We start from the raw sequence: 14,106 nt of genomic DNA on the forward strand, positions 1-14,106 counted from the left end.
TACTCATCTTTCCCATGCCAATCAATTCTAATGGTGAACATGTATAATGAACATGAATGATGTACATGGGAGTTTGCTTCTCACCACATTGCTTTCCATGCAGATCTAGAAATTCTTTCCTCTAGCACTAACCAGATCATCCTCATATCTTCTTTATCTGCTTTTTTTTACCTTCTGCCTCCCATAGTGTAGCTAACTGCAGCCTAACCCTCCGACACAGGACTGTCCAAATTTACTGGGCATTTGTAATCTGGTCTGTCTGCACGTGAGCAGTGTACTGCACGTACGCACACAGGCCTGGGCTAAGGCAGCCTTGGTGCTGTTGGACAAAACAGCAGTTAGGAGTCTTCTCCTGGCTCTGATGAGACGTGCTCAGGAGAAGGGGTTGCCTGAGACCCCACATTGCCTCTGAAAACTGAACCCTCATAAAACAACGGGGCCTGTGTGCAGTACCAAAACCAATCCTGCTTATCTGGGTACGTATCTTGGAAGGATATTCCAGACATGCTTCCTCCTGACCTGAGCTGGTTTGGGATGGGAAGGGAGCAAAAAAAGTAGCACATGAGCAAGTAAGAATCCAGACCTCTTCCCTGTGTCTCTAATTGCCTGTTTCTTTTTGTAGATGTACATCTCTGGCTCTCTACTCTATCCCTGCTGGCTTCACCATAAAGTTTTAATAGAGTCTTATTAAAGTATTAAGCTTTCTAAAGTCTTAATGGGAATTCCCTCCTTTTTATAAAATGTAAATATATATTGAAGTGTCGTATATTTTCAATGTTTGCCCAATATAAAATTTAACTCTATAGATAACACACTACCACCAGGTTACCCTGTATAGAGCCCTCAGAATTAGTCCTGCGGATGCCCTAGCATACAAAGAATTGTTTTCAGTCCATTTTTTTAATTTACTTTAACATGACTGAGACCAAAACCTTCTTACTTTGAACATGTAGTGTGTAGTATGTCTCTCATGTTGCCATTTCTTATGCTATTAGCGCACAAAGAATAAAATAGTGAGCAATTAATTTTCATGTAATTAGTGTTGTGAAAGATGGCAGACAAAATAAAAGTATATGAATGTCATAAAAAAACCTCACCAGTATCCACAGAAAAAAAAAAGACAGGAGATTTTACTACTGAACACCACAAAACCAGACTTCACGGTGTAAATTTTTGCCACTATCAGTCAGGGGACTACCTGCTGCTTACTGGGAATGACATTATAACATTCTTTAGAGCTACAAATCGTGAAGGGACGTTGTGCCTCTGAGAAAGCCACAGCCACAATCAGTATGGAAAATAACAGCTCACTGTTTTATCTAGGTTATTTTTCCAGTGAACATTTTAATGTATTTGTTGTCCTGTTCAGTCTTAAATGTTTGCTACATTATATGGCATTCTCTTTCAGGTGAATTATTAATCTTAGCCTGCAACTGTGCAGTTCTGTATAAATGGAAATATAGTTCAGATCAACTGTAATTCAGCTAGGGCATGTCAATTGGCAGTGTTTTGTTTGTTTTTCATGCAAGATGCATATTTAGAGAAGGTAGGGATGTTATGGCATCCCTTGGAAAGAATTGGAGCCATGTAACTTGTTCACGTTTTTATCCAGCATGTAATTTACTGTACCTGTGCTATTTGTCGTGATAAATGAAAGCAATGGAATAACTTGCAGGAAATTTAACACAGAGATACTGGGAAATATGCAAGAATTTGTGCCTTAAAAACATTATTTGAATGCTTTTGAATCTGTTCGTATGATCATATCATGAAGACTATGTGAAGACTATGTGAGCTTTTAGACTTACAAAATACACAAGCTATCCTTTCATGCTTTTCTCCAAGTACTATGGAGAAAAGTATTAAAAAATGGTTAGACAGCGTTGAAATTAATATTGTGCCATGAATAATCAATAGTGGATGCTAAATTCTGCACTAAGGTTTTTAAATGGGGATCCAAAGGCTTTTATGGTATTTGCCCAGGACCTGGCTGCAGAATTTTCTTCTGCATCCTCACATTAAATACTGAGTACAACAGGAACCCTTCTCACAGGAGGGCAATGTACTGGTTAAAGGCAAGCTGATAGTCAGTGAAGAACAATTCAACATTTCGCTATTTTATTTTTATTATTTGTTTTATTTATTTATTATGTATGTATTTTATTAAGACTGGAATGTAATTCTACATATTGCATTGTTTCTAAAGTCTTCATGATCACCACTAGCGTAATGTAACGATCCAGATTTTATCTTTCTTTCCCAGTCTACTGAGGCCTTTAACTGATCATATGCACGCATCATCACAATGAATTTAAAGAGGGTGTTCCTTTACTGGAATATGTACAACTGAGGGTCCAGATATTGTAATTTTATGTCTCAGGTTGAATTGACCAGTATATGCCAGTGGGGATCTGGCCTGACAATAACAGTTGCAAAACTATGCATAAACAAAGATGGGACTAATTATAATTGAAAACTGTTGCTTTACAAATCCTTTTCAGTGCAATAAAATCAAGACAAAAAAAGTAGAAAATTCCTAGAAAGTGCCTGAACTATCACACTAAATAATAGCTTAGGATTTATCATTTGGAAGACAGATCAGCTGCAAAACAGACAGCAAGATCCAATTCAAAATAAAATGCTCCCAACTGCCCATTTCTAATGGAATTTAATAGTAAGCAGCTCTATTTCAAACACAGCTCTTAGAAGCAGAAGTATCTGAGCAACTGAACATAATTGTGTTGGGAAAGGCCCAGCACCAAGGTTTCCTCTTCCCTCGGCAGGTACCGAACCACTACGTTTTCACAGAAAAGCAGCCAGGATCAGCTACACCGTACATGTGATAACTTGGAAATATTCTTAAACTCGACATGTTTCAAATGCAGTGTGAACTTCTACACATACACTGTGTCCTTTTGGAGAGTTAAGCAGAGCTCAGACCCTGAGGAACTTAGTTGCTATCTGCCCACGTCTGCCAGACACCAAGATCAGCAGTCTCAAATCTCTGCCTTCTGTTTTTCTACATTTATATCCTAGTTTGCTTCTGCTGTTGCACCAAAAAAGAGGAAATGTCAGTACAGGTTGACCTAAAAATTCTCATTCTACCATGTACTGTTTGTGAAATCTGATCCAAAGTAAATAGCTATTACTATAAGATTATTACTATCTTACTGAGTTGAATGTAATTGTCTGCAAAGCCTTGTATTTTGTGATTGGTTAGTACTCTACCTTTACAATCAACCAAACCCAGACTAATTCCATTTTTCAAAAAATGATAAGATTTATGTACCTAACAAAAACAGTTTGATAAGTTACTAGAACATATTTATGTACTGATAAGGTAATTTCAGAAGCTTTCAAAAGGGCTGTGAAACTTAATAGTATTCTGCTTGCTGCTCTATTTAGAGAGACATCAAACACGTTTACGGTCATTTTGGATCTGAGGCACTCCCATTAAAAAAAATGAAAAATAATATGGATTTCAACAAGTTCTGGCTCAAATATTTTAGGATCTGTATAGGAAAAAAGCATAGCATATCTTCCTATTTTTCAGGCAATATTTCAGGCAACAAATATTTTTTTATTAGAAACAGTTCAAAGTTGGAAAAGGTGTGTTATCAGTTACTTGCACCAGGGTTTAAATGAAATCCAGAGACCCACTTTGATTATTTTTTAATAGTTTTTTTCAAAAGTTTTTTGGTTTGTTGTGTGGAACAAAAATAAGACTTGATACTCAGTTTTTGCTTGATGAAATTGTTTCAAGCTTTAGTCGCTTATAATATAGATAATTTGCAATTCGGTATCTTCATTTTCAGTTACATTTAAGTTGTATTATTGCATTACAAGTATACTTTAAGTGGGTTTTTTTCAGCCTTTTCATACGAAAATGTGAAGTAACTATCTAATTTTACATGGTAAGCCTCAGATATATAGTGTAATCAAAATGAGAAATCTGGATAGAGTAATAATTCTTAATCAACATTTTGCTCTGTTTTCTGTCGAATGATATAATCACCTGCTCCTTTCGTCTCAAAAAACCTGAAGATTCCCATGTGAGATTTTTCCAGCCATACCTTATGGATGATCTAATTAGGTTATGGAATAGAACGTGCTTCAGGAAATTTGAAATAAAGTCTTTATGTAGTTTTTTCAGAGTGCTCGTAGGATTTTTCTTTCTTCATGGTGACTTGTAAAACATTTTCTGTACTAATTTACTTAACATTCCGATTTTGTATTGTACTATATCAGAAAACCAACTGTGGAAAATTATTTTTTTGTTCTTCAGGTTCTTTTACCCTTTCAGTTGAATAAGAAAATTGCTGTCAGGTCAGATTAGGTCAGAGCACAGTACAGCCTAGTTCAGCATCTCCTCTGGAAACAGCTGATAACAGATACCTCAGAAGTTGTTTAGAAAATCTTGGAAAATCCTGGAATGACTTGATTACACAATTATTATTTTTCCTAAGCATCTACAGAGATTGGTTAATTTAATTTACGTAATTTAGGTAATATCTTGTTTTTATGTTTCCTCTCTGTGTATTACCCAATACTTCTAGAAAACACAGGCTTTATCTATGTGACCATGTCACATTTAAAAACACTAAAATGAAGCTCTGTGACCAAGAATTCCGAATTTGTGTCCAAGCCTTACATATTGCCATGATCAAAGTCCATCTAAAAGGCAGATAATGTTCTACTCTGAGACAACGCACTTTCAGTAGTCCTTCTTTCTGCACAGTAAATTGTTAATAACTAATAATGTTCCTTATAGTCTTGGAAGAATCAAATGTGCATACACCTATCTAGAAAACACTTTGAAATAACAGGTGATTAAAGTCTGCTTGCTGCGGTACCTAGTTTCACTGGCAGGAAAATGTGCTGTTTGTAAGACCCTTTACTTCTGGGCAGTGTGTCTTGCAAATAGCTAAGACACTGCCTCCAAGATAAAAGGTGACAGTGGTTATTTGTGTTACCTGTCTTGCAGCAGAACAAACCCCGACTGGGGACAAGGCACCTTGGACATTCAATCTTTGCTATATTTTGAGTTAATGCAGCACTCTGTGGAGTGGCAAGACTGGCCTAATATTCCTGGAAAACCCTATTTCAGGAAGGGGACTGAAGCTTAAAATTGCTATGTATATATCCAAAAATGAACTTTTTGGAATCCAAGACCAGGGGAAATTGTCAATAAGCTGTATTTAACCTGTACTTCAAGATGACCCTCACTGTGATTTCACTGGAATTCCCCCCACCCAAAAATCACATCAAACTGCGAGTCTGCTAGTTTCAGCCCACAATAGTCTGCACAACAGGAAATGGAATTTCGGTATTTTTAGCTTCCCAGTTCACTAGGAAGTCACTAACAACACAGTCCAGTGGTTACGAAAAAAGACTTTTTCATGCCCTAATAAGATTTTTCTACTTCCAATGCCCATGCATGTGACCCCAAATATATATTGTTCCTTAAAAACAACAAAACAAAAATCCTTGGTTTTGTTTCATGAGATATGCTCCAGCATGCCTAATGTAGGCACTCAGCATCTAAATTTCAAGTTGTTAGTAAGCCGGCTCACCTAAAAGAAATACCTAATTTCCCTATACAGTCAATGGAGGCAGGAGGGTCCTTTTGAGGACTTCCACTGGTAAGACAAATTGGTCTCAGTTTAGGTACCAAAGGATTTACATTTGCCTGATTTCTTCACAAATCTGCTACACAGAAGCCTGTCCTTGAAATCGGAAGTCAAGAAACAGAGCGCATATTTTTGATCCTTCAAGTTGAAATTCAACTCCCTGTTAGCACCCACAGCAAGTAATTGCTGTGCAAAGGGGCAGGCACAGTTTCTGTGTGTCTCCTTGCTCTTGTTATTTGCCTGTGTATCGGGTATAACACAATCTAAAGAATGAATCTCCTAGTCTATCTCTTACAGCCCCAGACAGACTGCCTTTGTTTGGCTACAGCTGTAGCTGTATCCCTGAACGTCTTGGGGCCAGTAACTAAAACCATCTTTAGAGCTGTGATTCACCTCTGAGCCCACAGAACTGTCTCTGCACTCTGTATTTTTCCCTCCAGTGTTGGCCATATCAGAAAAGTCACAGCCTTGTCACCTCTGCCAGTGTGTACTGGGAATACAGAATGGGAAATGCAACTGCATCTTCTTACAAATCTGCATCACTTTGATTTTAATATGGGGTTATACTGTAATATGTCTGGCCTGCAAATGTGTCTCTGATGTAAGAATGGACAGATCATATTACAAATAATGCAAGAAGGAATTAAGCTCTTTTATTGAGACAACCTTAATAGTGTCAGAATGTATCAAGAACTATCTAAGAAGAGTAAGAGGGGAAAACTGGGACCACATGGACAAACAGTATCTGTCAATGTCGGAGGCAGAAAATCAAAGCACCCATGATGTGTATGATCCCAGAGGAGAGCAGAGAGCCGTATGGTCTTAGTGGGAACCAAGAGGAAAGCTTTGGGGGCAGCCTGATGACAACGCTGTCTACTGCTGGTTTTGCTGTGCTCAGAGAAACAGGGCTTCAGGCACATTCTCTGGAAGCAATGATGACTCTTTGCAAGAAGCACCTGGATTTTCTTGCTAACAGGAACCATCCATCAAGGTCCTGGATAATATCAGCTGTCAAAAGCAGTGTGTCTCACAATTGCATAGCTCCACATAATTTACAATAGCTAGTAGTGCCTTCTAATGTGATCTTAGTGGAATGTTACTGAAAGCTAGTTATAGCACCAATGACATTGTTATCAGTGATCCTCCACAATTTGTGTTATAAACCATCCAATGAATGCTTTTAGCCTGACCTTTGTGGTTGTTCTCTACTTCATTACCCCTGGAACGTCTAGTGGCTGTGTCTGCATCCACTCCCTGCTTGAAACATCCAGGTTATTTTGCTTGTCTCTATAAATTAAACTTACCTATTTAAGACTAAACAAAAACTCTCTAAAGAGATATTTTGATGCAATTTTTTATGTGTTATTAGGAATCCAATTTCCTGGTGCAATTTGTATGACAGGGCTTTTCCAGCAAAATTTATTTTCAGGAATAATTAGTTGTTCATGGTATTTTCAGAGTTCTTGATCATAAAGGTGGTATAATCTATACTAGTTTACATGGCGTGTAACAGGGCTAAATGCAGGAGCGGAAAATCTGTAAGTTGTGTTATACAAGCGTCCAGATCTTTACTGGTCCTAATATGAATTAATTTAATGCTTCTTTTTCATAGCTTTAAAAAAATGAGTGCCCCTTAAGTTTTCTCTTATCTTCCGCTTTAGATTACATTAAAAAGATCCTGAAATCTCAGTCTATACAGCTGCTCAACTGCTTCCTAGATCCAGGTTACCTCTAATAGCTATATTCAGTGTTGATTTTTATGGCAGGAAAATTAAATATAGAGCAATTACAGTGCTAGGCAGAAACATTACAAACTCATATTACCTGCTTTATCTCATTAAAGCAGATATTCCAGGTGTACAAGAAGTTTTCTAATGAACTATCCTTGCAAAATTCCGGTTGTATCATTCTGCCACCGTAAGATTGAACTAAATATCCATAAACTAGATGCCCTATATTGTGAAGCAAGGAAAATTATTATTTTCTAAGTGTGTCTCAACTGTCTTAAACTGGTTTAGTAAATAAAGTTGTAGACAGCTCTCACAGGTTTCCATGTCAAACGTTCATGCTGCAAGTCTTTCTTCCCTCGTTTCCTTTTGTAAGCCCCACACCAGTGCTCAAACAATTCTCATTTCGTCTGCTGATTCTGATTTCCTTCTCAGCAAATGTCCAAACTCTCAGTACAACTCACCTCCTACCATATTAAGAACAAGACTGAGACCACTGTCAGTGGGATTGTATATGAAATGGATCAACCAGTGTGAGAAAGCTTTCTTCCCTCCTTGCTTCACTCTAACAGATGCAAGGTTAAATATAACATGAAGTTATACACTTCGTTGGGGTGTCCTTTCTACTACATTTTTAGAATAGACCTTCCTTTTTAAAGAAATTACAGTGCATAACAAAATGCATGGAGGAAAGAAGCACAACCTCGCAAGTAAAGATTTACAGCTGATAGGAGGCACTTAGGGGTTTGCTGAGATTAAGTCCTTTCTAAAGAGCTTTAGGGCAAAGCTTTCAACCAAGCTATGGCATTGCCTGTTATTTTGTGTACACTTCCTTTGATAAAGTCAGTTTCTGCTGGGACAGATAAACCAGAGCCTGTAGCCCAGGGGATATGTTGAGAGCAAGCTCTCCTCTCTTCTAACCCCACAGAATAAGCATGGACAGCACAATAAATCACTAAGACTAATGTTCAGAGAACAGGATAATGTTAATTCTTTGTTTTCTCCATTGCAGTAATAAATTAAAGCGGTCAAACTGTAAAATGGAAGTGCAGGATAGAAAAACTATTTTTGTTCATTTAAGACCTGATCCAAAGTTTTTTGAGAATTTTTCCTTCCCTTCCTGTGTTCCTTTTAATTTCTTTTCATCTTTTTCCAGCTTCATCATGCTACCTACTTTCTGCCAGGAGTGTAATTACCAGAGAGACTCAAAAAGAGATGCTGGCTCTTCACTATCCATAGCTTCATGGGGACTGGAAAATCTCTTTTCACTGTGATGCCCCGATCAATGTTTCTAATTTTAGTTGGCTAAAGAGAAAGCGGCACTCACTACAGTCTTTTAAAACTCAGGAAGATCTGGTGTCTATTGCACTTCCCACCGATAGATGACCAAGATCAGTCAGTATTACACTTTGAGCCCATCTATAACTCAGGGACAAGAGGGAAGTGTGGCAAGAGGAGCAGGGGGAAGGGTATAGTGGCTTACTGCTTCTGTTCTGATTTTCCAACTATTGAGGTGCCCATGACAATTCCAGACACATTCCATTTTCCAAGCAACATCCAAAGCATATCTATGACATGACAAAAGACAAGTTTTGATAGGATGGACAGCCATTATACATGCTATCGCCTTTGGAAAAGACCATCTGAAACTGGGTCTAGCCTTGTTATTCAGAACTGGTGCTATCCATACTGGCCCAAAAGTGCTTCAAACAAGCTGCAGAAAAATTGTTCTTAACGGTTTCTTTCTGCTCCTTTCATGGACTGGTCAATAATCCAGTTGCATGCCCCACTGTTCTGAGAGGACTTAAATCACGTGTTTCCAATGCCAGCGAAAAATATGCTTTAAGATGACAAGGACTTAAAAACTTAAAAACTTGAAAAGTTGTGATGGAAAACTTATGATCTGAAAACCCATGAAGGGAACATCCCTGAGGTGAAACAGCTTCTGGAAGTTAGCAAGTTGGCACTTTTATCTGGAGCAGTAAGAAGTCTGCTTGTATTCAAAGATGTTATTGCCCAGAAACCAGGAAATACTTTGCAGATTAAACAGTGATGCTAATATTCCAACAGCCTCTATCCAAGATTGCTTGTGCCCAGATTCATCTTACTTATACTAGACAACCAAAGTACAGTTAATCATCTCCCCAGATTGGCCATCTCCTCGCTAGTCTGCTCATTAGCCTTATTTACATTCCACTCAGAGGAAGCATTGTAGGTACTATAAATACTCAAGATATTTTTCTCCATTTAATGCAGACTGCATGTCCTGTAAATAACGAAGAGCTGTGGTAATAACACTTGGACCTATATACATGAGGGTCCCAGCGAGCCCTGGGCTTTTCTTCCCTGCCTTCAAACAAACCTCTCAGTATACATTCCTCTATTGTGAAGTCTGAGGCTAGGGCATGCTTGAAGTGGGCTAGTTCATAAGCCAAAGCCCACACCATGGGTCTGGTTAAGGCAGACTTCTGACAGGGCTTCCTGGCTCTCTCTCGTTCTTCAGAGAACTGAAGGTGGGGAGCTTAGCTGCTATCTGAAGTGCATGGAGGTAATCCAAATAGGTGTTTGTTCGTTTCTCCTACCACATTCTGGTCTGGGTGGAAAACATTTCCCACTGGTCTAGATGTGGCCCTCTTTTGCCAGTCACAGTCTGATGTTTTGCTACACACTGTTCATCTCATATGTCAGTCCTAGTGTGGAAAACCATATGGTGGCAAGCAGGGAATAACATGTTTCTCCCCATAGTGGCTTAATATCTATGAAGAAGTGTTCTCTTTGACACCATGGCCGTGGTCCATGGCTTCAAGAAATAATAAGCTGTGCCATCTCGTGACAGTCCAAGGGAAGGCTCTTAGTTTCAATCTGAGGAATGATTCTAATGTTTCTTTGGTCTCATATTAAGGCATTAGAGAGAGGGGGAGCAAGCTGTGCACTGAAGTTCTTCTTACAAAAGGAAATTGTGACACTTGAATATGTAAGGCTTTCTATAGAAGAAGGAAAAGAGTGAATAAATAGGGATAAGAGGAATGTGGAGACTTCAGTTTTATTTCCTGAAGGCATCTTAAAGTTCTGAGATTGCAGTTTTCTAAAGATGAAAGAGATCTCTGACATTCCCAATAAAGACCCACTCATTCAAAATACTGTCCTGAGGGGAACCAGCCATGTGGCCTGGAGAACTTTCAGCACAATTAAAGGCAAGCAACCAATTTGGAAAACTGACCACCTGCATCTCAGCAGTTGATTCCAAGTCTAAAAGATATTGAGTATATTTAAGAACTCATCACCAATCTTCAGACTTTGATGCTGAGGATATTGGACGTGCTTTTACCTAGTCTTGGTACCTGCCATCGGGCTGCAGGTGGCTTTTCTTGGAGGGCTTTCATGGTGTTTTGAGGAGCAATGTCTCTTGCATCCTAAGGGGAGTAGTTATTCATCTAGATCAGAACAAGTGCCTAAGGATTGGACTGAGGGGCAGAGCACCAATAAGTACCACAGAACTCTCAAATGGCAGTGCATTTTCTCTTCTCTGACCTACTTAACAGCTTTAACAGGTTGGCATTAACTTTCGTTGTCTGTACGTACATCAGGCATTTTTTCTTATGATATCATTGCACTAGCTTCAGGATGGGGAAGCTTAAAATATCCCTGTATGATGAATATTTTCATTAAATTATAAAATGCAAATTTCAACAGAATTGACTTGAATATCATGTCTCTGCTATAGCACGGACTGTTTATATACTGAAATTCTACAGTGAAGGTCTGTGACATAAAATAGGTAGCATCCTTCTATGTTACGCTAGAAATGTTACATTGTTATATTTGCTATAAAATAGAAACTGTGGGTGCTATTTCAGTATTTTTAATAATAAGTTTTTGTCTTCACTATATATGATTTTCCTATTTCTAAGTTTGGGAAGAAATTGTTTAGATGAGACATACACATCAAAAATAAACATGCACTCATAAAGCCTTGGACAACTTAACAAAAATCTGATCGGTGTCATGGCTGCTGTTGAGTGGAGTCAGCAAAGGCAGTAAGATCACCATTAGCTTTTAGGCCATGCATGTTCCCCAGAAATGCCAGGAGACTGGAAAGACAGGGAATCTCCTCATCTCGGTGAATATCAGCATTGCAACACAGCATGCCTGGCTGATCGAAAGCTTGGAGCAAAGACACCCATGGTTCACCAGTTCCCAGGAACTCCAGTCAGCCCGCTGAAGTGGTCCAATGAGAAAACCTGAATGCTGAGGGCATCCAACGAATTTGTAACAGTTGGTAACACATCAATGTTTTATTTCTGCTCTTTACTCCAGGTTCTTCTGTTTCTGAAAAATGCTGGCAGTATAAAACTCCATTCACCCAGTAGATTTACCAGGTGGAATATAACTGAACTGTTTCTGTCAACACGAGAGGGAGCACAGACACATCTATCAAATTGACACAGTCCCTGCACTTGATGAGCTCAGTGGAATGAGTCTTCCACCTCCAGTTTTTGTAATGCCAATGAGTGATGAATCAGAGATATTTCTGACATCTGAAAGCGATTCAAGGTGAGAGAACCAAGATGACTGGTATTTGCTAGTCAGAACTATAAATAAACTTTTCAGCACTAAGACTCCTCCAAAGCTATTTAAATAGGCTAAAATATTAGGGATTGCTATTCCCTAAGGAAGGGAATGCTATCTGTATTTTAAAGTGTGTCATTTCTTCATAGATGCAGTCATGCAGACAGCAGGTAGAACTTTGCCTTCCTTCATAACCACAGTAAATCTATCCTTGTTCCTCACGCTATTGATAGAAATTCCAGACCTCACACAGTGCTTTCTGGTTTGAGAATTAGAGGAATTAATTAAATTGATGTGATTTTTTGCAGTGAATCATGTTCTTACAAAGGCTAATGAGTCAAGACATTAGCTTGTAATGACATTAGTATATGTTTAGTTGATGACTGGGTATATACACTAATTTGAAGTTGCACGACATTTCAGCAAAAAAAGTGACTCGTGATTACTATACAAATTATTAATATGTAGTTGTCATTTACACTTAATGACATATAACATTTTCTGTATGTGACGTGAGAGACAGCAAATAACTTGAAAAAGAAATGAAGCCCAGCCTCTATTTTCAGACACAACAATATCAGCAATATTGGTAACATTAGTAGTTTGGCTGGATTTACACAGCAATATGGGAATGATTGAAGACCTCAATAGATTTTAGCACTTCTGAAGAGTCTAGATTAAATGTGCACCAGCTATATTTCCACTAAAAGCAAACAAACAAAGCCAACAGAGAAGTAGCCAAATATTCTTTGCTGATCTATGATAGCCACCTAAAATAACATAAAAAGTAAACTAGACATAATGGCAAGATTTAAAAGGTAAATGACAGTAAGGGGAAGTATTTGTCTTGTATGCTATAGTAATGGTACATTCTGCAGAAAGCATTTTTTCTCTCTGACAGAACATTTAACACAACAATAGTAAAAGATATTCTGGGACATTGTGTGAACGAGTTCTACAGATTAAGTATAGTGATTTTAATGGAGCTGATTTATGCCAACATATCCAAGTCCAGGAAACTTTTATAAAGGTCAGCTCAGAAACATGATTGATCGTATGATGGGAGAACAAAACAAAAGAATATTTTTACTGTCCTGATCATCTTTCTATAAAATATGAATAAACCTTCAAAATTATATGAACAGACAGAAAAGCAAACTGCCATGTCTGAACTTCTTTAGTTATTTTAAGTCCAAGATGTTCTTGATCACGCTAAAATATACCTATATGGTGAGTGGAAAACTTCTTTAAACCTCAATTCCCAGAAAAATTCCTGACAAAAGAAACCAAAAGACTGGAGATAATTGCAAGCAGTAACTGCTCATCCTCTTTCTTGAAATGTCTGGTCTTGGGGAAATAACCATATTCTTCTCTTTACCTCCTTGGTACTGAAACAATGTGTGCATGATCTAGCACAGCTATGAAAGACCTACTCTTTTGTACGGAGGGAGCCAAAACAAATACAAAAACATAAGGTCAATTCTTTCATTATTCACGTGCAATAAATCACACTATTTTATCATTTGATGAGTGAGGTACTACCCATTAAATATGAAGAGTGGGATCAACTCTATAGGGAAAAAAAAGAAAAATATTTTTGTTGATACATAATTTCTTCACTTCAACTTTAAATTGACATTGGCATCAGTGTATGTGCATCTTTTAAACATTGGCAAAGAAACCAACAAGGATATAAAGAGCACCAGGGTGAATGCAGGTGACATTGTTTTGTCCACCCACAACATATTTAAACTAGTCTTTGTGAATACATTCTTTAGTTAATTTATTCAGCTCTTCTACCTGCGAAGTACTTTTGATTTAACTATGACTTTTGTTGCATGTTTGCTATTCAGAAAATTCATGTGAATTGAGATCTGCCTGGGAGAACTATTCTCCCTGCTTATCTTCTTTCTTTTGTTATTTTTTTTTCTGCTTTTACTCCAGAAATAAAAATTATTAGTTGAATTAATTAGAAACAAATGTATTAAATTTTTGTCCATGGATAAACTGACATTTCAGGCGCATACAGATACTCATATGAAAAAAGGAAATAAAAAACAGTTATACAGAGAAGTGACCATTTATGTGATTATGGATAGAAATAAATTGCTATTAGACAGAATTATCACGCTTGTAATAATCCTAGAAAATGTAATGATTAATCTAGCTTTAGTTGCCTA

At 37.8% G+C, this 14,106-nt stretch overlaps 1 protein-coding gene across 8 annotated transcripts in view; it reads right to left on the reverse strand.

Moving 5' to 3' along the window:
• Positions 1-14,106, reverse strand: part of PCLO (piccolo presynaptic cytomatrix protein) — a 370,979-nt gene that overhangs the window by 113,157 nt on the left and 243,716 nt on the right. The window lies entirely within an intron of this gene.

Source organism: Chroicocephalus ridibundus, chromosome 1 (genome assembly GCF_963924245.1).
Source record: "Chroicocephalus ridibundus chromosome 1, bChrRid1.1, whole genome shotgun sequence".
NCBI lineage: Eukaryota > Metazoa > Chordata > Aves > Charadriiformes > Laridae > Chroicocephalus > Chroicocephalus ridibundus.